Source organism: Procambarus clarkii, chromosome 21 (assembly GCF_040958095.1).
Source record: "Procambarus clarkii isolate CNS0578487 chromosome 21, FALCON_Pclarkii_2.0, whole genome shotgun sequence".
Taxonomy (NCBI): Eukaryota; Metazoa; Arthropoda; class Malacostraca; order Decapoda; family Cambaridae; genus Procambarus; species Procambarus clarkii.
In genome coordinates, this window is record NC_091170.1 from 47,266,681 (window position 1) to 47,291,828 (window position 25,148).

Consider the following 25,148-nt stretch of genomic DNA (forward strand, 5'->3'; position numbering starts at 1 on the left):
GAAACCTCGCTCTATGATTTGAAGTTAAAATCCTCAAATATGGTTAAATATTGACTTTTTTCACGTTTTTCATGTAGTTTGATACTACGTAAATATATTCATTTTTACCAATATTTCGATTCTATTTCATGTAGTATCACGATATGTGATTTGGCCTTCAAATCTCAGAATTTCGCATAATATTGCATTTTAAGGAAGTTTTCTTGCATTTTGTTTCGTACGAAAAATCATCGAATTTAGCAATATTTTGACGTTTATCATCCCCTTTTCCTTATGTGATTTAAACAAAATATCATCGAATTAGGCAATATTTTGCCGTTTTTCCACCTTTTTGTGAATTTTCAGTCTATGGGTATTAATTCATATATATACGATAAAAATGATTCAAACACATAATTGATTAGATAATAACTATAAATACTTCATTTTCATTCATCTATTTGTTTCTCGTTAAAATACTGAGTAAGATATTGAAAAGGGGAGAAGTTCGGTTTTTATTGCATATATCGACGTTTCAGCCGGAATAGAGCGATTTTCGTGTACATCTTCCATCGGTAATATAAACGGAAAATCAGGAACATTTTAGTTAATACTAATGAAAACACATTGATTTTTATCATTTGTATTGGAAACAACATTGTCATATGTCTTTTGTTGGATCTAAATAATACGAAACCTCGCTCTATGATTTGAAGTTAAAATCCTCAAATATGGTTAAATATTGACTTTTTTCACGTTTTTCATGTAGTTTGATATTACGTAAATATATTCATTTTTACCAATATTTTGATACTATTTCATGTAGTATCACGATATGTGATTTGGCCTTCAAATCTCAGAATTTCGCATAATATTGCATTTTAAGCAAGTTTTCTTGCATTTTGTTTCGTACGAAAAATCATCGAATTTAGCAATATTTTGACGTTTATCATCCCCTTTTCTTTTATGTGACTTAAACAAAATATCATCGAATTAGGCAATATTTTGCCGTTTTTCCACGTTTTTGTGAATTTTCAGTCTATGGGTATTAATTCATATATATACGATAAAAATGATGCAAACACATAATTGATTGGATAATAACCTTAAATACTTCATTTTCAATCATCTATTTGTTTCTCGTTAAAATACTGAGTAAGATATTGAAAAGGGGAGAAGTCCTGTTTTTATTGCATATATTGACGATTCAGACGGAATAGAGCGATTTTCGTGTACATCTTCCATCGGTAATATAAACGGAAAATCAGGAACATTTTAGTTAATACTAATGAAAACACATTGATTTTTACCAATATTTCGATACTATTTCATGTAGTATCACGATATGTGATTTGGCCTTCAAATCTCAGAATTTCGCATAATATTGCATTTTAAGCAAGTTTTCTTTCATTTTGTTTCATACGAAAAATCATCGAATTTAGCAATATTTTGACGTTTATCATCCCCTTTTCCTTTATGTGTCTTAAACAAAATATTATCGAATTAGGCAATATTTTGCCGTTTTTCCACGTTTTTGTGAATGTTCAGTCTAAGGGTATTAATTCATATATATATACGATAAAAATGATGCAAACACATAATTGATTAGATAATAACGATAAATACTTCATTTTCATTCATCTATTTGTTTCTCGTTAAAATACTGAGTAATATATTGAAAAGGGGAGAAGTTCGGTTTTTATTGCATATATCGACGTTTCAGCCGGAATAGAGCGATTTTCGTGTACATCTTCCATCGGTAATATAAACGGAAAATCAGGAACATTTTAGTTAATGCTAATGAAAACACATTGATTTTTATCATTTGTATTGGAAACAACATTGTCAAATGTCTTTTCTTGGATCTAAATAATACGAAACCTCGCTCTATGATTTGAAGTTAAAATCCTCAAATATGGTTAAATATTGACTTTTTTCACGTTTTTCATGTAGTTTGATACTACGTAAATATATTCATTTTTACCAATATTTCGATTCTATTTCATGTAGTATCACGATATGTGATTTGGCCTTCAAATCTCAGAATTTCGCATAATATTGCATTTTAAGGAAGTTTTCTTGCATTTTGTTTCGTACGAAAAATCATCGAATTTAGCAATATTTTGACGTTTATCATCCCCTTTTCCTTTATGTGATTTAAACAAAATATCATCGAATTAGGCAATATTTTGCCGTTTTTCCACGTTTTTGTGAATTTTCAGTCTATGGGTATTAATTCATATATATATATGATAAAAATGATTCAAACACATAATTGATTAGATAATAACTATAAATACTTCATTTTCATTCATCTATTTGTTTCTCGTTAAAATACTGAGTAAGATATTGAAAAGGGGAGAAGTTCGGTTTTTATTGCATATATCGACGTTTCAGCCGGATTAGAACGGTTTTACGTGTACATCTTCCCTTGGTAATATAAACGAAAAATCAGGAACATTTTAGTTAATTCTAATGAAAACACATTGTTTTTTATCATTTGTATTGGAAACAACATTGTCATATGTCTTTTCTTGTGTAACAAGAGAGCAGTACATAGTACATGAACATCATAACAGCATGAACAGGCCACGTGGAGGATGAACAACCCACAGGCGCCAGACAGGCGGCGGCAGACAATGTAAAAGTTACACCTCTGTACAAGCTAGCCATAGAGTCAGGTCAACGGTCATCGAATCACAAAGAGGTCAGAATTGATGCCGTCATGGTAATCTTCAGGGATTAACCCCTAAACAACAAATGCAAAACCCTCATGTTCAGCTGAGGAGCAGCAGATCAGGGGAGAGTTAGTTGAGTGGGCGCAGCCCAGTAGGAAGGTGGGTGTGGTCTCGGGGAAGGAACATCATCTCCCGGAAACTGTGGAACAACATACGAGTAAGTACGGCTCTCTTGTACTAAAGCATCTCATTCAGTACCCTTGGCCTCTAGTAGGGAATATAGTTAGGGAGTGTCTTATTTAATTATTTTTAATAAAGTCAGATATTAAGTGTTATTAAATGTGTATTAATGGTTCCTTGCCTAGTGATATTGGGCCTACCGTCCCTTTTGCCCTAGTGACCTAGTGCTCTTAATTATTCAGTACTCCTCCCCCCGTTCGTCTTCCGTGATGAGGTGTTAGTATTGGTGTGTCCCGCCTTATTCTTGTGTACACTATAGTTCCCAAGTGGTCAGGATTATTCGAGTGTCAGGCCAGGATCCTTGTACCGTTCAATTGTCCCCTACACCTGTCCTGGTATGTTATTCCATCTGCAAGACCTACGAATCTCACTCCGGTCCCCTGTCCGGTAACTCAGGGTGGTGGCAGCGTCACTCGGTAACTCATACGATAGGCTGTGACTACGATTACCTCTATCTTTCTGTCTCACTCTCCCTCACTAGTGTCTCACTCTCCCTCGCCCTCACTCGCTCTCGTTCTCCCTCCCTTGCTCTCGTTCTCGCTCTCTCCTCTCTCTCTCCTCTCGCTCTGCCTCCCTCTTCCTCTCTCTCTCTCTCCTCATTCTCTGCCTCCCTCTTCCTCTCTCTCTCTCTCCTTCCTCTGTGTACTGGTTTACGTCTTCGTATGACGGCCCGAGTGTTAACATCTTACATGATCGGTATAGCATCTGTTATTACCATAGAAAGAGCGGAGATTGCACGGTTAGCTCAGTTGTAGTAGTGGAGTGCGCGGTCGAGATAGATACGAGGCGAGGTATTACATTCAGGGTCATTACACTTGGATCTAAATAATACGAAACCTCGCTCTATGATTTGAAGGTAAAATCCTCAAATATGGTAAAATAGTGATTTTTTTCACGTTTTTCATGTAGTTTGATACTACATAAATATATTCATTTTTACCAATATTTCGATTCTATTTCATGTAGTATCACGATATGTGATTTGGCCTTCAAATCTCAGAACTTCGCATAATATTGCATTTTAAGCAAGTTTTCTTGCATTTTGTTTCGTACGAAAAATCATCGAATTTAGCAATATTTTGACGTTTATCATCCCCTTTTCCTTTATGTGACTTAAACAAAATATCATCGAATTAGGCAATATTTTGCAGTTTTTCCACGTTTTTGTGAATTTTCAGTCTATGGGTATTAATTCATATATATACGATAAAAATGATGCAAACACATAATTGATTAGATAATAACCTTAAATACTTCATTTTCAATCATCTATTTGTTTCTCGTTAAAATACTGAGTAAGCTATTGAAAAGGGGAGAAGTTCTGTTTTTATTGCATATATCGACGTTTCAGCCGGAAGAGAGCGATTTTCGTGTACATCTTCCATCGGTAATACAAACGGAAAATCAGGATCATTTTAGTTAATACTAATGAAAACACATTGATTTTTATCATTTGTATTGGAAACAACATTGTCATATGTCTTTTCTTGGATCTAAATAATACGAAACCTCGCTCTATGATTTGAAGGTAAAATCCTCAAATATGGTTAAATATTGACTTTTTTCACGTTTTTCATGTAGTTTGATATTAGGTAAATATTTTCATTTTTACCAATATTTCGATACTATTTCATGTAGTATCACGATATGTGATTTGGCCTTCAAATCTGAGAATTTCGCATAATATTGCATTTTAAGCAAGTTTTTTTGCATTTCGTTTCGTACGAAAAATCATCGAATTTAGCAATCTTTTGACGTTTATCATCCCCTTTTCCTTTATGTGATTTAAACAAAATATCATCGAATTAGGAAATATTTTGCCGTTTTTTCCACGTTTTTGTGAATTTTCAGTCTATGGGTATTAATTCATATATATACGATAAAAATGATGCAAACACATAATTGATTAGATAATAACCTTAAGTACTTCATTTTCAATCATCTGTTTGTTTCTCGTTAAAATACTGAGCAAGATATTGAAAAAGGGAGAAGTTCTGTTTTTATTGCATATATTGACGTTTCAGCCGGAATAGAGCGATTTTCGTGTACATCTTCCATCGGTAATACAAATGGAAAATCAGGAACAATTTAGTTAATACTAATGAAAACACATTGATTTTTATCATTTGTATTGGAAACAACATTGTCATATGTCTTTTCTTGGATCTAAATAATACGAAACCTCGCTCTATGATTTGAAGTTAAAATCCTCAAATATGGTTAAATATTGACTTTTTTCACGTTTTTCATGTAGTTTGATATTACGCAAATATATTCATTTTTACCAATATTTCGATACTATTTCATGTAGTATCACGATATGTGATTTGGCCTTCAAATCTCAGAATTTCGCATAATATTGCATTTTAAGCAAGTTTTCTTGCATTTCACCTCAACACGGAAGACGAACGGGGGGAGGAGTACTGAATAATTAAGAGCACTAGGTCACTAGGGCAAAAGGGACGGTAGGCCCAATATCACTAGGCAAGGAACCATTAATACACATTTAATAACACTTAATATCTGACTTTATTAAAAATAATTAAATAAGACACTCCCTAACTATATTCCCTACTAGAGGCCATGGGTACTGAATGAGGTGCTTTAGTACAAGAGAGCCGTACTTACTCGTATGTTGTTCCACAGTTTCCGGGAGATGATGTTCCTTCCCCGAGACCACACCCACCTTCCTACTGGGCTGCGCCCACTCAACTAACTCTCCCCTGATCTGCTGCTCCTCAGCTGAACATGAGGGTTTTGCATTTGTTGTTTAGGGGTTAATCCCTGAAGATTACCATGACGGCATCAATTCTGACCTCTTTGTGATTCGATGACCGTTGACCTGACTCTATGGCTAGCTTGTACAGAGGTGTAACTTTTACATTGTCTGCCGCCGCCTGTCTGGCGCCTGTGGGTTGTTCATCCTCCACGTGGCCTGTTCATGCTGTTATGATGTTCATGTACTATGTACTGCTCTCTTGTTACACAAGAAAAGACATATGACAATGTTGTTTCCAATACAAATGATAAAAAACAATGTGTTTTCATTAGAATTAACTAAAATGTTCCTGATTTTTCGTTTATATTACCAAGGGAAGATGTACACGTAAAACCGTTCTAATCCGGCTGAAACGTCGATATATGCAATAAAAACCGAACTTCTCCCCTTTTCAATATCTTACTCAGTATTTTAACGAGAAACAAATAGATGAATGAAAATGAAGTATTTATAGTTATTATCTAATCAATTATGTGTTTGAATCATTTTTATCGTATATATATGAATTAATACCCATAGACTGAAAATTCACAAAAACGTGGAAAAACGGCAAAATATTGCATAATTCGATGATATTTTGTTTAAATCACATAAAGGAAAAGGGGATGATAAACGTCAAAATATTGCTAAATTCGATGATTTTTCGTACGAAACAAAATGCAAGAAAACTTCCTTAAAATGCAATATTATGCGAAATTCTGAGATTTGAAGGCCAAATCACATATCGTGATACTACATGAAATAGAATCGAAATATTGGTAAAAATGAATATATTTACGTAGTATCAAACTACATGAAAAACGTGAAAAAAGTCAATATATAACCATATTTGAGGATTTTAACTTCAAATCATAGAGCGAGGTTTCGTATTATTTAGATCCAAGAAAAGACATATGACAATGTTGTTTCCAATACAAATGATAAAAATCAATGTGTTTTCATTAGTATTAACTAAAATGTTCCTGATTTTCAGTTTATATTACCGATGGAAGATGTACACGAAAATCGCTCTATTCCGGCTGAAACGTCGATATATGCAATAAAAACCGAACTTCTCCCCTTTTCAATATATTACTCAGTATTTTAACGAGAAACAAATAGATGAATGAAAATGAAGTGTTTATCGTTATTATCTAATCAATTATGTGTTTGCATCATTTTTATCGTATATATATATGAATTAATACCCTTAGACTGAACATTCACAAAAACGTGGAAAAACGGCAAAATATTGCCTAATTCGATAATATTTTGTTTAAGACACATAAAGGAAAAGGGGATGATAAACGTCAAAATATTGCTAAATTCGATGATTTTTCGTACGAAACAAAATGCAAGAAAACTTCCTTAAAATGCAATATTATGCGAAATTCTGAGATTTGAAGGCCAAATCACATATCGTGATACTACATGAAATAGAATCGAAATATTGGTAAAAATGAATATATTTACGTAGTATCAAACTACATGAAAAACGTGAAAAAAGTCAATATTTAACCATATTTGAGGATTTTAACTTCAAATCATAGAGCGAGGTTTCGTATTATTTAGATCCAAGAAAAGACATATGACAATGTTGTTTCCAATACAAATGATAAAAATCAATGTGTTTTCATTAGTATTAACTAAAATGTTCCTGATTTTCCGTTTATATTACCGATGGAAGATGTACACGAAAATCGCTCTATTCCGGCTGAAACGTCGATATATGCAATAAAAACCGAACTTCTCCCCTTTTCAATATATTACTCAGTATTTTAACGAGAAACAAATAGATGAATGAAAATGAAGTATTTATAGTTATTATCTAATCAATTATGTGTTAGCATCATTTTTATCGTATATATATGAATTAATACCCTTAGACTGAACATTCACAAAAACGTGGAAAAACGGCAAAATATTGCCTAATTCGATAATATTTTGTTTAAGTCACATAAAGGAAAAGGGGATGATAAACGTCAAAATATTGCTAAATTCGATGATTTTTCGTATGAAACAAAATGAAAGAAAACTTGCTTAAAATGCAATATTATGCGAAATTCTGAGATTTGAAGGCCAAATCACATATCGTGATACTACATGAAATAGTATCGAAATATTGGTAAAAATCAATGTGTTTTCATTAGTATTAACTAAAATGTTCCTGATTTTCCGTTTATATTACCGATGGAAGATGTACACGAAAATCGCTCTATTCCGTCTGAAACGTCAATATATGCAATAAAAACAGGACTTCTCCCCTTTTCAATATCTTACTCAGTATTTTAACGAGAAACAAATAGATGATTGAAAATGAAGTATTTAAGGTTATTATCCAATCAATTATGTGTTTGCATCATTTTTATCGTATATATATGAATTAATACCCATAGACTGAAAATTCACAAAAACGTGGAAAAACGGCAAAATATTGCCTAATTCGATGATATTTTGTTTAAGTCACATAAAAGAAAAGGGGATGATAAACGTCAAAATATTGCTAAATTCGATGATTTTTCGTACGAAACAAAATGCAAGAAAACTTGCTTAAAATGCAATATTATGCGAAATTCTGAGATTTGAAGGCCAAATCACATATCGTGATACTACATGAAATAGTATCAAAATATTGGTAAAAATGAATATATTTACGTAATATCAAACTACATGAAAAACGTGAAAAAAGTCAATATTTAACCATATTTGAGGATTTTATCTTCAAATCATAGAGCGAGGTTTCGTATTATTTAGATCCAAGAAAAGACATATGACAATGTTGTTTCCAATACAAATGATAAAAATCAATGTGTTTTCATTAGTATTAACTAAAATGTTCCTGATTTTCCGTTTATATTACCGATGGAAGATGTACACGAAAATCGCTCTATTCCGGCTGAAACGTCGATATATGCAATAAAAACCGAACTTCTCCCCTTTTCAATATCTTACTCAGTATTTTAACGAGAAACAAATAGATGAATGAAAATGAAGTATTTATAGTTATTATCTAATCAATTATGTGTTTGCATCATTTTTATCGTATATATATGAATTATTACCCATAGACTGAAAATTCCCAAAAACGTGGAAAAACGGCAAAATATTGCCTAATTCGATGATATTTTGTTTAAATCACATAAAGGAAAAGGGGATGATAAACGTCAAAATATTGCTAAATTCGACGATTTTTCGTACGAAACGAAATGCAAGAAAACTTGCTTAAAATGCAATATTATGCGAAATTCTGAGATTTGAAGGCCAAATCACATATCGTGATACTACATGAAATAGTATCGAAATATTGGTAAAAATGAATATATTTGCGTAATATCAAACTACATGAAAAACGTGAAAAAAGTCAATATTTAACCATATTTGAGGATTTTAACTTCAAATCATAGAGCGAGGTTTCGTATTATTTAGATCCAAGAAAAGACATATGACAATGTTGTTTCCAATACAAATGATAAAAATCAATGTGTTTTCATTAGTATTAACTAAAATGTTCCTGATTTTCCATTTGTATTACCGATGGAAGATGTACACGAAAATCGCTCTATTCCGGCTGAAACGTCAATATATGCAATAAAAACAGAACTTCTCCCTTTTTCAATATCTTGCTCAGTATTTTAACGAGAAACAAACAGATGATTGAAAATGAAGTACTTAAGGTTATTATCTAATCAATTATGTGTTTGCATCATTTTTATCGTATATATATGAATTAATACCCATAGACTGAAAATTCACAAAAACGTGGAAAAACGGCAAAATATTGCCTAATTCGATGATATTTTGTTTAAGTCACATAAAGGAAAAGGGGATGATAAACGTCAAAATATTGCTAAATTCGATGATTTTTCGTACGAAACAAAATGCAAGAAAACTTGCTTAAAATACAATATTATGCGAAGTTCTGAGATTTGAAGGCCAAATCACATACCGTGATACTACATGAAATAGAATCGAAATATTGGTAAAAATGAATATATTTATGTAGTATCAAACTACATGAAAAACGTGAAAAAAGTCACTATTTTACCATATTTGAGGATTTTACCTTCAAATCATAGAGCGAAGTTTCGTATTATTTAGATCCAAGTGTAATGACCCTGAATGTAATACCTCGCCTCGTATCTATCTCGACCGCGCACTCCGCTACTACCACTGAGCTAACCGTGCAATCTCCGCTCTTTCTATGGTAATAACAGATGCTATACCGATCATGTAAGATGTTAACACTCGGGCCGTCATACGAAGACGTAAACCAGTACACAGAGGAAGGAGAGAGAGAGAGAGGAAGAGGGAGGCAGAGAATGAGGAGAGAGAGAGAGAGGAAGAGGGAGGCAGAGCGAGAGGAGAGAGAGAGGAGAGAGCGAGAACGAGAGCAAGGGAGGGAGAACGAGAGCGAGTGAGGGCGAGGGAGAGTGAGACACTAGTGAGGGAGAGTGAGACAGAAAGATAGAGGTAATCGTAGTCACAGCCTATCGTATGAGTTACCGAGTGACGCTGCCACCACCCTGAGTTACCGGACAGGGGACCGGAGTGAGATTCGTAGGTCTTGCAGATGGAATAACCTACCAGGACAGGTGTAGGGGACAATTGAACGGTACAAGGATCCTGGCCTGACACTCGAATAATCCTGACCACTTGGGAACTATAGTGTACACAAGAATAAGGCGGGACACACCAATACTAACACCTCAACACGGAAGACGAACGGGGGGAGGAGTACTGAATAATTAAGAGCACTAGGTCACTAGGGCAAAAGGGACGGTAGGCCCAATATCACTAGGCAAGGAACCATTAATACACATTTAATAACACTTAATATCTGACTTTATTAAAAATAATTAAATAAGACACTCCCTAACTATATTCCCTACTAGAGGCCAAGGGTACTGAATGAGGTGCTTTAGTACAAGAGAGCCGTACTTACTCGTATGTTGTTCCACAGTTTCCGGGAGATGATGTTCCTTCCCCGAGACCACACCCACCTTCCTACTGGGCTGCGCCCACTCAACTAACTCTCCCCTGATCTGCTGCTCCTCAGCTGAACATGAGGGTTTTGCATTTGTTGTTTAGGGGTTAATCCCTGAAGATTACCATGTCGGCATCAATTCTGACCTCTTTGTGATTCGATGACCGTTGACCTGACTCTATGGCTAGCTTGTACAGAGGTGTAACTTTTACATTGTCTGCCGCCGCCTGTCTGGCGCCTGTGGGTTGTTCATCCTCCACGTGGCCTGTTCATGCTGTTATGATGTTCATGTACTATGTACTGCTCTCTTGTTACACAAGAAAAGACATATGACAATGTTGTTTCCAATACAAATGATAAAAAACAATGTGTTTTCATTAGAATTAACTAAAATGTTCCTGATTTTTCGTTTATATTACCAAGGGAAGATGTACACGTAAAACCGTTCTAATCCGGCTGAAACGTCGATATATGCAATAAAAACCGAACTTCTCCCCTTTTCAATATCTTACTCAGTATTTTAACGAGAAACAAATAGATGAATGAAAATGAAGTATTTATAGTTATTATCTAATCAATTATGTGTTTGAATCATTTTTATCGTATATATATGAATTAATACCCATAGACTGAAAATTCACAAAAACGTGGAAAAACGGCAAAATATTGCCTAATTCGATGATATTTTGTTTAAATCACATAAAGGAAAAGGGGATGATAAACGTCAAAATATTGCTAAATTCGATGATTTTTCGTACGAAACAAAATGCAAGAAAACTTCCTTAAAATGCAATATTATGCGAAATTCTGAGATTTGAAGGCCAAATCACATATCGTGATACTACATGAAATAGAATCGAAATATTGGTAAAAATGAATATATTTACGTAGTATCAAACTACATGAAAAACGTGAAAAAAGTCAATATTTACCCATATTTGAGGATTTTAACTTCAAATCATAGAGCGAGGTTTCGTATTATTTAGATCCAAGAAAAGACATATGACAATGTTGTTTCCAATACAAATGATAAAAATCAATGTGTTTTCATTAGTATTAACTAAAATGTTCCTGATTTTCCGTTTATATTACCGATGGAAGATGTACACGAAAATCGCTCTATTCCGGCTGAAACGTCGATATATGCAATAAAAACCGAACTTCTCCCCTTTTCAATATATTACTCAGTATTTTAACGAGAAACAAATAGATGAATGAAAATGAAGTATTTATCGTTATTATCTAATCAATTATGTGTTTGCATCATTTTTATCGTATATATATATGAATTAATACCCTTAGACTGAACATTCACAAAAACGTGGAAAAACGGCAAAATATTGCCTAATTCGATAATATTTTGTTTAAGATACATAAAGGAAAAGGGGATGATGAACGTCAAAATATTGCTAAATTCGATGATTTTTCGTACGAAACAAAATGCAAGAAAACTTCCTTAAAATGCAATATTATGCGAAATTCTGAGATTTGAAGGACAAATCACATATCGTGATACTACATGAAATAGAATCGAAATATTGGTAAAAATGAATATATTTACGTAGTATCAAACTACATGAAAAACGTGAAAAAAGTCAATATTTAACCATATTTGAGGATTTTAACTTCAAATCATAGAGCGAGGTTTCGTATTATTTAGATCCAAGAAAAGACATATGACAATGTTGTTTCCAATACAAATGATAAAAATCAATGTGTTTTCATTAGTATTAACTAAAATGTTCCTGATTTTCCGTTTATATTACCGATGGAAGATGTACACGAAAATCGCTCTATTCCGGCTGAAACGTCGATATATGCAATAAAAACCGAACTTCTCCCCTTTTCAATATATTACTCAGTATTTTAACGAGAAACAAATAGATGAATGAAAATGAAGTATTTATAGTTATTATCTAATCAATTATGTGTTAGCATCATTTTTATCGTATATATATGAATTAATACCCTTAGACTGAACATTCACAAAAACGTGGAAAAACGGCAAAATATTGCCTAATTCGATAATATTTTGTTTAAGTCACATAAAGGAAAAGGGGATGATAAACGTCAAAATATTGCTAAATTCGATGATTTTTCGTATGAAACAAAATAAAAGAAAACTTGCTTAAAATGCAATATTATGCGAAATTCTGAGATTTGAAGGCCAAATCACATATCGTGATACTACATGAAATAGTATCATAATATTGGTAAAAATCAATGTGTTTTCATTAGTATTAACTAAAATGTTCCCGATTTTCCGTTTGTATTACCGATGGAAGATGTACACGAAAATCGCTCTATTCCGTCTGAAACATCAATATATGCAATAAAAACAGGACTTCTCCCCTTTTCAATATCTTACTCAGTATTTTAACGAGAAACAAATAGATGATTGAAAATGAAGTATTTAAGGTTATTATCCAATCAATTATGTGTTTGCATCATTTTTATCGTATATATATGAATTAATACCCATAGACTGAAAATTCACAAAAACGTGGAAAAACGGCAAAATATTGCCTATTTCGATGACATTTTGTTTAAGTCACATAAAAGAAAAGGGGATGATAAACGTCAAAATATTGCTAAATTCGATGATTTTTCGTACGAAACAAAATGCAAGAAAACTTGCTTAAAATGCAATATTATGCGAAATTCTGAGATTTGAAGGCCAAATCACATATCGTGATACTACATGAAATAGTATCAAAATATTGGTAAAAATGAATATATTTACGTAATATCAAACTACATGAAAAACGTGAAAAAAGTCAATATTTAACCATATTTGAGGATTTTAACTTCAAATCTTAGAGCGAGGTTTCGTATTATTTAGATCCAAGAAAAGACATATGACAATTTTGTTTCCAATACAAATGATAAAAATCAATGTGTTTTCATTAGTATTAACTAAAATGATCCTGATTTTCCGTTTGTATTACCGATGGAAGATGTACACGAAAATCGCTCTCTTCCGGCTGAAACGTCGATATATGCAATAAAAACAGAACTTCTCCCCTTTTCAATAGCTTACTCAGTATTTTAACGAGAAACAAATAGATGATTGAAAATGAAGTATTTAAGGTTATTATCTAATCAATTATGTGTTTGCATCATTTTTATCGTATATATATGAATTAATATCCATAGACTGAAAATTCACAAAAACGTGGAAAAACTGCAAAATATTGCCTAATGCGATGATATTTTGTTTAAGTCACATAAAGGAAAAGGGGATGATAAACGTCAAAATATTGCTAAATTCGATGATTTTTCGTACGAAACAAAATGCAAGAAAACTTGCTTAAAATGCAATATTATGCGAAGTTCTGAGATTTGAAGGCCAAATCACATATCGTGATACTACATGAAATAGAATCGAAATATTGGTAAAAATGAATATATTTATGTAGTATCAAACTACATGAAAAACGTGAAAAAAGTCACTATTTTACCATATTTGAGGATTTTACCTTCAAATCATAGAGCGAGGTTTCGTATTATTTAGATCCAAGTGTAATGACCCTGAATGTAATACCTCGCCTCGTATCTATCTCGACCGCGCACTCCGCTACTACCACTGAGCTAACCGTGCAATCTCCGCTCTTTCTATGGTAATAACAGATGCTATACCGATCATGTAAGATGTTAACACTCGGGCCGTCATACGAAGACGTAAACCAGTACACAGAGGAAGGAGAGAGAGAGAGAGGAAGAGGGAGGCAGAGAATGAGGAGAGAGAGAGAGAGGAAGAGGGAGGCAGAGCGAGAGGAGAGAGAGAGGAGAGAGCGAGAACGAGAGCAAGGGAGGGAGAACGAGAGCGAGTGAGGGCGAGGGAGAGTGAGACACTAGTGAGGGAGAGTGAGACAGAAAGATAGAGGTAATCGTAGTCACAGCCTATCGTATGAGTTACCGAGTGACGCTGCCACCACCCTGAGTTACCGGACAGGGGACCGGAGTGAGATTCGTAGGTCTTGCAGATGGAATAACCTACCAGGACAGGTGTAGGGGACAATTGAACGGTACAAGGATCCTGGCCTGACACTCGAATAATCCTGACCACTTGGGAACTATAGTGTACACAAGAATAAGGCGGGACACACCAATACTAACACCTCAACACGGAAGACGAACGGGGGGAGGAGTACTGAATAATTAAGAGCACTAGGTCACTAGGGCAAAAGGGACGGTAGGCCCAATATCACTAGGCAAGGAACCATTAATACACATTTAATAACACTTAATATCTGACTTTATTAAAAATAATTAAATAAGACACTCCCTAACTATATTCCCTACTAGAGGCCAAGGGTACTGAATGAGGTGCTTTAGTACAAGAGAGCCGTACTTACTCGTATGTTGTTCCACAGTTTCCGGGAGATGATGTTCCTTCCCCGAGACCACACCCACCTTCCTACTGGGCTGCGCCCACTCAACTAACTCTCCCCTGATCTGCTGCTCCTCAGCTGAACATGAGGGTTTTGCATTTGTTGTTTAGGGGTTAATCCCTGAAGATTACCATGACGGCATCAATTCTGACCTCTTTGTGATTCGATGACCGTTGACCTGACTCTATGGCTAGCTTGTACAGAGGTGTAACTTTTACATTGTCTGCCGCCGCCTGTCTGGCGCCTGTGGGTTGTTCATCCTCCACGTGGCCTGTTCATGCTGTTATGATGTTCATGTACTATGTACTGCTCTCTTGTTACACAAGAAAAGACATATGACAATGTTGTTTCCAATACAAATGATAAAAAACAATGTGTTTTCATTAGAATTAACTAAAATGTTCCTGATTTTTCGTTTATATTACCAAGGGAAGATGTACACGTAAAATCGTTCTAATCCGGCTGAAACGTCGATATATGCAATAAAAACCGAACTTCTCCCCTTTTCAATATCTTACTCAGTATTTTAACGAGAAACAAATAGATGAATGAAAATGAAGTATTTATAGTTATTATCTAATCAATTATGTGTTTGAATCATTTTTATCGTATATATATGAATTAATACCCATAGACTGAAAATTCACAAAAACGTGGAAAAACGGCAAAATATTGCCTAATTCGATGATATTTTGTTTAAATCACATAAAGGAAAAGGGGATGATAAACGTCAAAATATTGCTAAATTCGATGATTTTTCGTACGAAACAAAATGCAAGAAAACTTCCTTAAAATGCAATATTATGCGAAATTCTGAGATTTGAAGGCCAAATCACATATCGTGATACTACATGAAATAGAATCGAAATATTGGTAAAAATGAATATATTTACGTAGTATCAAACTACATGAAAAACGTGAAAAAAGTCAATATTTAACCATATTTGAGGATTTTAACTTCAAATCATAGAGCGAGGTTTCGTATTATTTAGATCCAAGAAAAGACATATGACAATGTTGTTTCCAATACAAATGATAAAAATCAATGTGTTTTCATTAGTATTAACTAAAATGTTCCTGATTTTCCGTTTATATTACCGATGGAAGATGTACACGAAAATCGCTCTATTCCGGCTGAAACGTCGATATATGCAATAAAAACCGAACTTCTCCCCTTTTCAATATATTACTCAGTATTTTAACGAGAAACAAATAGATGAATGAAAATGAAGTATTTATCGTTATTATCTAATCAATTATGTGTTTGCATCATTTTTATCGTATATATATATGAATTAATACCCTTAGACTGAACATTCACAAAAACGTGGAAAAACGGCAAAATATTGCCTAATTCGATAATATTTTGTTTAAGATACATAAAGGAAAAGGGGATGATGAACGTCAAAATATTGCTAAATTCGATGATTTTTCGTACGAAACAAAATGCAAGAAAACTTCCTTAAAATGCAATATTATGCGAAATTCTGAGATTTGAAGGACAAATCACATATCGTGATACTACATGAAATAGAATCGAAATATTGGTAAAAATGAATATATTTACGTAGTATCAAACTACATGAAAAACGTGAAAAAAGTCAATATTTAACCATATTTGAGGATTTTAACTTCAAATCATAGAGCGAGGTTTCGTATTATTTAGATCCAAGAAAAGACATATGACAATGTTGTTTCCAATACAAATGATAAAAATCAATGTGTTTTCATTAGTATTAACTAAAATGTTCCTGATTTTCCGTTTATATTACCGATGGAAGATGTACACGAAAATCGCTCTATTCCGGCTGAAACGTCGATATATGCAATAAAAACCGAACTTCTCCCCTTTTCAATATATTACTCAGTATTTTAACGAGAAACAAATAGATGAATGAAAATGAAGTATTTATAGTTATTATCTAATCAATTATGTGTTAGCATCATTTTTATCGTATATATATGAATTAATACCCTTAGACTGAACATTCACAAAAACGTGGAAAAACGGCAAAATATTGCCTAATTCGATAATATTTTGTTTAAGTCACATAAAGGAAAAGGGGATGATAAACGTCAAAATATTGCTAAATTCGATGATTTTTCGTATGAAACAAAATAAAAGAAAACTTCCTTAAAATGCAATATTATGCGAAATTCTGAGATTTGAAGGCCAAATCACATATCGTGATACTACATGAAATAGAATCGAAATATTGGTAAAAATGAATATATTTACGTAGTATCAAACTACATGAAAAACGTGAAAAAAGTCAATATTTAACCATATTTGAGGATTTTAACTTCAAATCATAGAGCGAGGTTTCGTATTATTTAGATCCAAGAAAAGACATATGACAATGTTGTTTCCAATACAAATGATAAAAATCAATGTGTTTTCATTAGTATTAACTAAAATGTTCCTGATTTTCCGTTTATATTACCGATGGAAGATGTACACGAAAATCGCTCTATTCCGGCTGAAACGTCGATATATGCAATAAAAACCGAACTTCTCCCCTTTTCAATATATTACTCAGTATTTTAACGAGAAACAAATAGATGAATGAAAATGAAGTATTTATCGTTATTATCTAATCAATTATGTGTTTGCATCATTTTTATCGTATATATATATGAATTAATACCCTTAGACTGAACATTCACAAAAACGTGGAAAAACGGCAAAATATTGCCTAATTCGATAATATTTTGTTTAAGATACATAAAGGAAAAGGGGATGATGAACGTCAAAATATTGCTAAATTCGATGATTTTTCGTACGAAACAAAATGCAAGAAAACTTCCTTAAAATGCAATATTATGCGAAATTCTGAGATTTGAAGGACAAATCACATATCGTGATACTACATGAAATAGAATCGAAATATTGGTAAAAATGAATATATTTACGTAGTATCAAACTACATGAAAAACGTGAAAAAAGTCAATATTTAACCATATTTGAGGATTTTAACTTCAAATCATAGAGCGAGGTTTCGTATTATTTAGATCCAAGAAAAGACATATGACAATGTTGTTTCCAATACAAATGATAAAAATCAATGTGTTTTCATTAGTATTAACTAAAATGTTCCTGATTTTCCGTTTATATTACCGATGGAAGATGTACACGAAAATCGCTCTATTCCGGCTGAAACGTCGATATATGCAATAAAAACCGAACTTCTCCCCTTTTCAATATATTACTCAGTATTTTAACGAGAAACAAATAGATGAATGAAAATGAAGTATTTATAGTTATTATCTAATCAATTATGTGTTAGCATCATTTTTATCGTATATATATGAATTAATACCCTTAGACTGAACATTCACAAAAACGTGGAAAAACGGCAAAATATTGCCTAATTCGATAATATTTTGTTTAAGTCACATAAAGGAAAAGGGGATGATAAACGTCAAAATATTGCTAAATTCGATGATTTTTCGTATGAAACAAAATAAAAGAAAACTTGCTTAAAATGCAATATTATGCGAAATTCTGAGATTTGAAGGCCAAATCACATATCGTGATACTACATGAAATAGTATCGAAATATTGGTAAAAATCAATGTGTTTTCATTAGTATTAACTAAAATGTTCCTGATTTTCCGTTTATATTACCGATGGAAGATGTACACGAAAATCGCTCTATTCCGGCTGAAACGTCGATATATGCAATAAAAACAGAACTTCTCCCCTTTTCAATAGCTTACTCAGTATTTTAACGAGAAACAAATAGATGATTGAAAATGAAGTATTTAAGGTTATTATCTAATCAATTATGTGTTTGCATCATTTTTATCGTATATATAAGAATTAATACCCATAGACTGAAAATTCACAAAAACGTGGAAAAACGGCAAAATATTGCCTAATTCGATGATATTTTGTTAAAATCACATAAAGGAAAAGGGGATGATAAACGTCAAAATATTGCTAAATTCGATGATTTTTCGTACGAAACAAAATGCAAGAAAACTTGCTTAAAATGCAATATTATGCGAAATTCTGAGATTTGAAGGCTAAATAACATATCGTGATACTACATGAAATTGTATCGAAATATTGGTAAAAATGAATATATTTACGTAATATCAAACTACATGAAAAACGTGAAAAAAGTCAATATTTAACCATATTTGAGGATTTTAACTTCAAATCATAGAGCGAGGTTTCGTATTATTTAGATCCAAGAAAGACATATGACAATGTTGCTTCCAATACAAATGATAAAAATCAATGTGTTTTCATTAGTATTAACTAAAATGATCCTGATTTTCCGTTTGTATTACCGATGGAAGATGTACACGAAAATCGCTCTCTTCCGGCTGAAACGTCGATATATGCAATAAAAACAGAACTTCTCCCCTTTTCAATAGCTTACTCAGTATTTTAACGAGAAACAAATAGATGATTGAAAATGAAGTATTTAAGGTTATTATCTAATCAATTATGTGTTTGCATCATTTTTATCGTATATATATGAATTAATATCCATAGACTGAAAATTCACAAAAACGTGGAAAAACTGCAAAATATTGCCTAATTCTATGATATTTTGTTTAAGTCACATAAAGGAAAAGGGGATGATAAACGTCAAAATATTGCTAAATTCGATGATTTTTCGTACGAAACAAAATGCAAGAAAACTTGCTTAAAATGCAATATTATGCGAAGTTCTGAGATTTGAAGGCCAAATCACATATCGTGATACTACATGAAATAGAATCGAAATATTGGTAAAAATGAATATATTTATGTAGTATCAAACTACATGAAAAACGTGAAAAAAGTCACTATTTTACCATATTTGAGGATTTTACCTTCAAATCATAGAGCGAGGTTTCGTATTATTTAGATCCAAGAAAAGACATATGACAATGTTGTTTCCAATACAAATGATAAAAATCAATGTGTTTTCATTAGTATTAACTAAAATGTTCCTGATTTTCCGTTTATATTACCGATGGAAGATGTACACGAAAATCGCTCTATTCCGGCTGAAACGTCGATATATGCAATAAAAACCGAACTTCTCCCCTTTTCAATATATTACTCAGTATTTTAACGAGAAACAAATAGATGAATGAAAATGAAGTATTTATCGTTATTATCTAATCAATTATGTGTTTGCATCATTTTTATCGTATATATATATGAATTAATACCCTTAGACTGAACATTCACAAAAACGTGGAAAAACGGCAAAATATTGCCTAATTCGATAATATTTTGTTTAAGATACATAAAGGAAAAGGGGATGATGAACGTCAAAATATTGCTAAATTCGATGATTTTTCGTACGAAACAAAATGCAAGAAAACTTCCTTAAAATGCAATATTATGCGAAATTCTGAGATTTGAAGGACAAATCACATATCGTGATACTACATGAAATAGAATCGAAATATTGGTAAAAATGAATATATTTACGTAGTATCAAACTACATGAAAAACGTGAAAAAAGTCAATATTTAACCATATTTGAGGATTTTAACTTCAAATCATAGAGCGAGGTTTCGTATTATTTAGATCCAAGAAAAGACATATGACAATGTTGTTTCCAATACAAATGATAAAAATCAATGTGTTTTCATTAGTATTAACTAAAATGTTCCTGATTTTCCGTTTATATTACCGATGGAAGATGTACACGAAAATCGCTCTATTCCGGCTGAAACGTCGATATATGCAATAAAAACCGAACTTCTCCCCTTTTCAATATATTACTCAGTATTTTAACGAGAAACAAATAGATGAATGAAAATGAAGTATTTATAGTTATTATCTAATCAATTATGTGTTAGCATCATTTTTATCGTATATATATGAATTAATACCCTTAGACTGAACATTCACAAAAACGTGGAAAAACGGCAAAATATTGCCTAATTCGATAATATTTTGTTTAAGTCACATAAAGGAAAAGGGGATGATAAACGTCAAAATATTGCTAAATTCGATGATTTTTCGTATGAAACAAAATAAAAGAAAACTTGCTTAAAATGCAATATTATGCGAAATTCTGAGATTTGAAGGCCAAATCACATATCGTGATACTACATGAAATAGTATCGAAATATTGGTAAAAATCAATGTGTTTTCATTAGTATTAACTAAAATGTTCCTGATTTTCCGTTTATATTACCGATGGAAGATGTACACGAAAATCGCTCTATTCCGGCTGAAACGTCGATATATGCAATAAAAACAGAACTTCTCCCCTTTTCAATAGCTTACTCAGTATTTTAACGAGAAACAAATAGATGATTGAAAATGAAGTATTTAAGGTTATTATCTAATCAATTATGTGTTTGCATCATTTTTATCGTATATATAAGAATTAATACCCATAGACTGAAAATTCACAAAAACGTGGAAAAACGGCAAAATATTGCCTAATTCGATGATATTTTGTTAAAATCACATAAAGGAAAAGGGGATGATAAACGTCAAAATATTGCTAAATTCGATGATTTTTCGTACGAAACAAAATGCAAGAAAACTTGCTTAAAATGCAATATTATGCGAAATTCTGAGATTTGAAGGCTAAATAACATATCGTGATACTACATGAAATTGTATCGAAATATTGGTAAAAATGAATATATTTACGTAATATCAAACTACATGAAAAACGTGAAAAAAGTCAATATTTAACCATATTTGAGGATTTTAACTTCAAATCATAGAGCGAGGTTTCGTATTATTTAGATCCAAGAAAGACATATGACAATGTTGCTTCCAATACAAATGATAAAAATCAATGTGTTTTCATTAGTATTAACTAAAATGATCCTGATTTTCCGTTTATATTACCGATGGAAGATGTACACGAAAATCGCTCTATTCCGGCTGAAACGTTGATGTATGCAATAAAAACCGAACTTCTCCCCTTTTCAATATCTTACTCAGTATTTTAACGAGAAACAAATAGATGAATGAAAATGAAGTATTTATAGTTATTATTTAATCAATTATGTGTTTGCATCATTTTTATCGTTTATATATGAATTAATACCCATAGACTGAAAATTCACAAAAACGTGGAAGAACGGCAAAATATTGCCTAATTCGATGATATTTTGTTTAAATCACATAAAGGAAAAGGGGATGATAAACGTCAAAATATTGCTAAATTCGATGATTTTTCGTACGAAACAAAATGCAAGAAAACTTCCTTAAAATGCAATATTATGCGAAATTCTGAGATTTGAAGGCCAAATCATATATCGTGATACTACATGAAATAGAATCGAAATATTGGTAAAAATGAATATATTTACGTAATATCAAACTACATGAAAAACGTGAAAAAAGTCAATATATAACTATATTTGAGGATTTTACATTCAAATCATAGAGCGAGGTTTCCTATTATTTAGATCCAAGAAAAGACATATGACAATGTTGTTTCCAATACAAATGATAAAAATCAATGTCTTTTCATTAGTATTAACTAAAATGTTCCCGATTTTCCGTTTGTATTACCGATGGAAGATGTACACGAAAATCGCTCTATTCCGTCTGAAACATCAATATATGCAATAAAAACAGGACTTCTCCCCTTTTCAATATCTTACTCAGTATTTTAACGAGAAACAAATAGATGATTGAAAATGAAGTATTTAAGGTTATTATCCAATCAATTATGTGTTTGCATCATTTTTATCGTATATATATGAATTAATACCCATAGACTGAAAATTCACAAAAACGTGGAAAAACGGCAAAATATTGCCTATTTCGATGATATTTTGTTTAAGTCACATAAAAGAAAAGGGGATGATAAACGTCAAAATATTGCTAAATTCGATGATTTTTCGTACGAAACAAAATGCAAGAAAACTTGCTTAAAATGCAATATTATGCGAAATTCTGAGATTTGAAGGCCAAATCACATATCGTGATACTACATGAAATAGTATCAAAATATTGGTAAAAATGAATATATTTACGTAATATCAAACTACATGAAAAACGTGAAAAAAGTCAATATTTAACCATATTTGAGGATTTTAACTTCAAATCTTAGAGCGAGGTTTCGTATTATTTAGATCCAAGAAAAGACATATGACAATTTTGTTTCCAATACAAATGATAAAAATCAATGTGTTTTCATTAGTATTAACTAAAATGATCCTGATTTTCCGTTTGTATTACCGATGGAAGATGTACACGAAAATCGCTCTCTTCCGGCTGAAACGTCGATATATGCAATAAAAACAGAACTTCTCCCCTTTTCAATAGCTTACTCAGTATTTTAACGAGAAACAAATAGATGATTGAAAATGAAGTATTTAAGGTTATTATCTAATCAATTATGTGTTTGCATCATTTTTATCGTATATATATGAATTAATATCCATAGACTGAAAATTCACAAAAACGTGGAAAAACTGCAAAATATTGCCTAATTCGATGATATTTTGTTTAAGTCACATAAAGGAAAAGGGGATGATAAACGTCAAAATATTGCTAAATTCGATGATTTTTCGTACGAAACAAAATGCAAGAAAACTTGCTTAAAATGCAATATTATGCGAAGTTCTGAGATTTGAAGGCCAAATCACATATCGTGATACTACATGAAATAGAATCGAAATATTGGTAAAAATGAATATATTTATGTAGTATCAAACTACATGAAAAACGTGAAAAAAGTCACTATTTTACCATATTTGAGGATTTTACCTTCAAATCATAGAGCGAGGTTTCGTATTATTTAGATCCAAGTGTAATGACCCTGAATGTAATACCTCGCCTCGTATCTATCTCGACCGCGCACTCCGCTACTACCACTGAGCTAACCGTGCAATCTCCGCTCTTTCTATGGTAATAACAGATGCTATACCGATCATGTAAGATGTTAACACTCGGGCCGTCATACGAAGACGTAAACCAGTACACAGAGGAAGGAGAGAGAGAGAGAGGAAGAGGGAGGCAGAGAATGAGGAGAGAGAGAGAGAGGAAGAGGGAGGCAGAGCGAGAGGAGAGAGAGAGGAGAGAGCGAGAACGAGAGCAAGGGAGGGAGAACGAGAGCGAGTGAGGGCGAGGGAGAGTGAGACACTAGTGAGGGAGAGTGAGACAGAAAGATAGAGGTAATCGTAGTCACAGCCTATCGTATGAGTTACCGAGTGACGCTGCCACCACCCTGAGTTACCGGACAGGGGACCGGAGTGAGATTCGTAGGTCTTGCAGATGGAATAACCTACCAGGACAGGTGTAGGGGACAATTGAACGGTACAAGGATCCTGGCCTGACACTCGAATAATCCTGACCACTTGGGAACTATAGTGTACACAAGAATAAGGCGGGACACACCAATACTAACACCTCAACACGGAAGACGAACGGGGGGAGGAGTACTGAATAATTAAGAGCACTAGGTCACTAGGGCAAAAGGGACGGTAGGCCCAATATCACTAGGCAAGGAACCATTAATACACATTTAATAACACTTAATATCTGACTTTATTAAAAATAATTAAATAAGACACTCCCTAACTATATTCCCTACTAGAGGCCAAGGGTACTGAATGAGGTGCTTTAGTACAAGAGAGCCGTACTTACTCGTATGTTGTTCCACAGTTTCCGGGAGATGATGTTCCTTCCCCGAGACCACACCCACCTTCCTACTGGGCTGCGCCCACTCAACTAACTCTCCCCTGATCTGCTGCTCCTCAGCTGAACATGAGGGTTTTGCATTTGTTGTTTAGGGGTTAATCCCTGAAGATTACCATGACGGCATCAATTCTGACCTCTTTGTGATTCGATGACCGTTGACCTGACTCTATGGCTAGCTTGTACAGAGGTGTAACTTTTACATTGTCTGCCGCCGCCTGTCTGGCGCCTGTGGGTTGTTCATCCTCCACGTGGCCTGTTCATGCTGTTATGATGTTCATGTACTATGTACTGCTCTCTTGTTACACAAGAAAAGACATATGACAATGTTGTTTCCAATACAAATGATAAAAAACAATGTGTTTTCATTAGAATTAACTAAAATGTTCCTGATTTTTCGTTTATATTACCAAGGGAAGATGTACACGTAAAATCGTTCTAATCCGGCTGAAACGTCGATATATGCAATAAAAACCGAACTTCT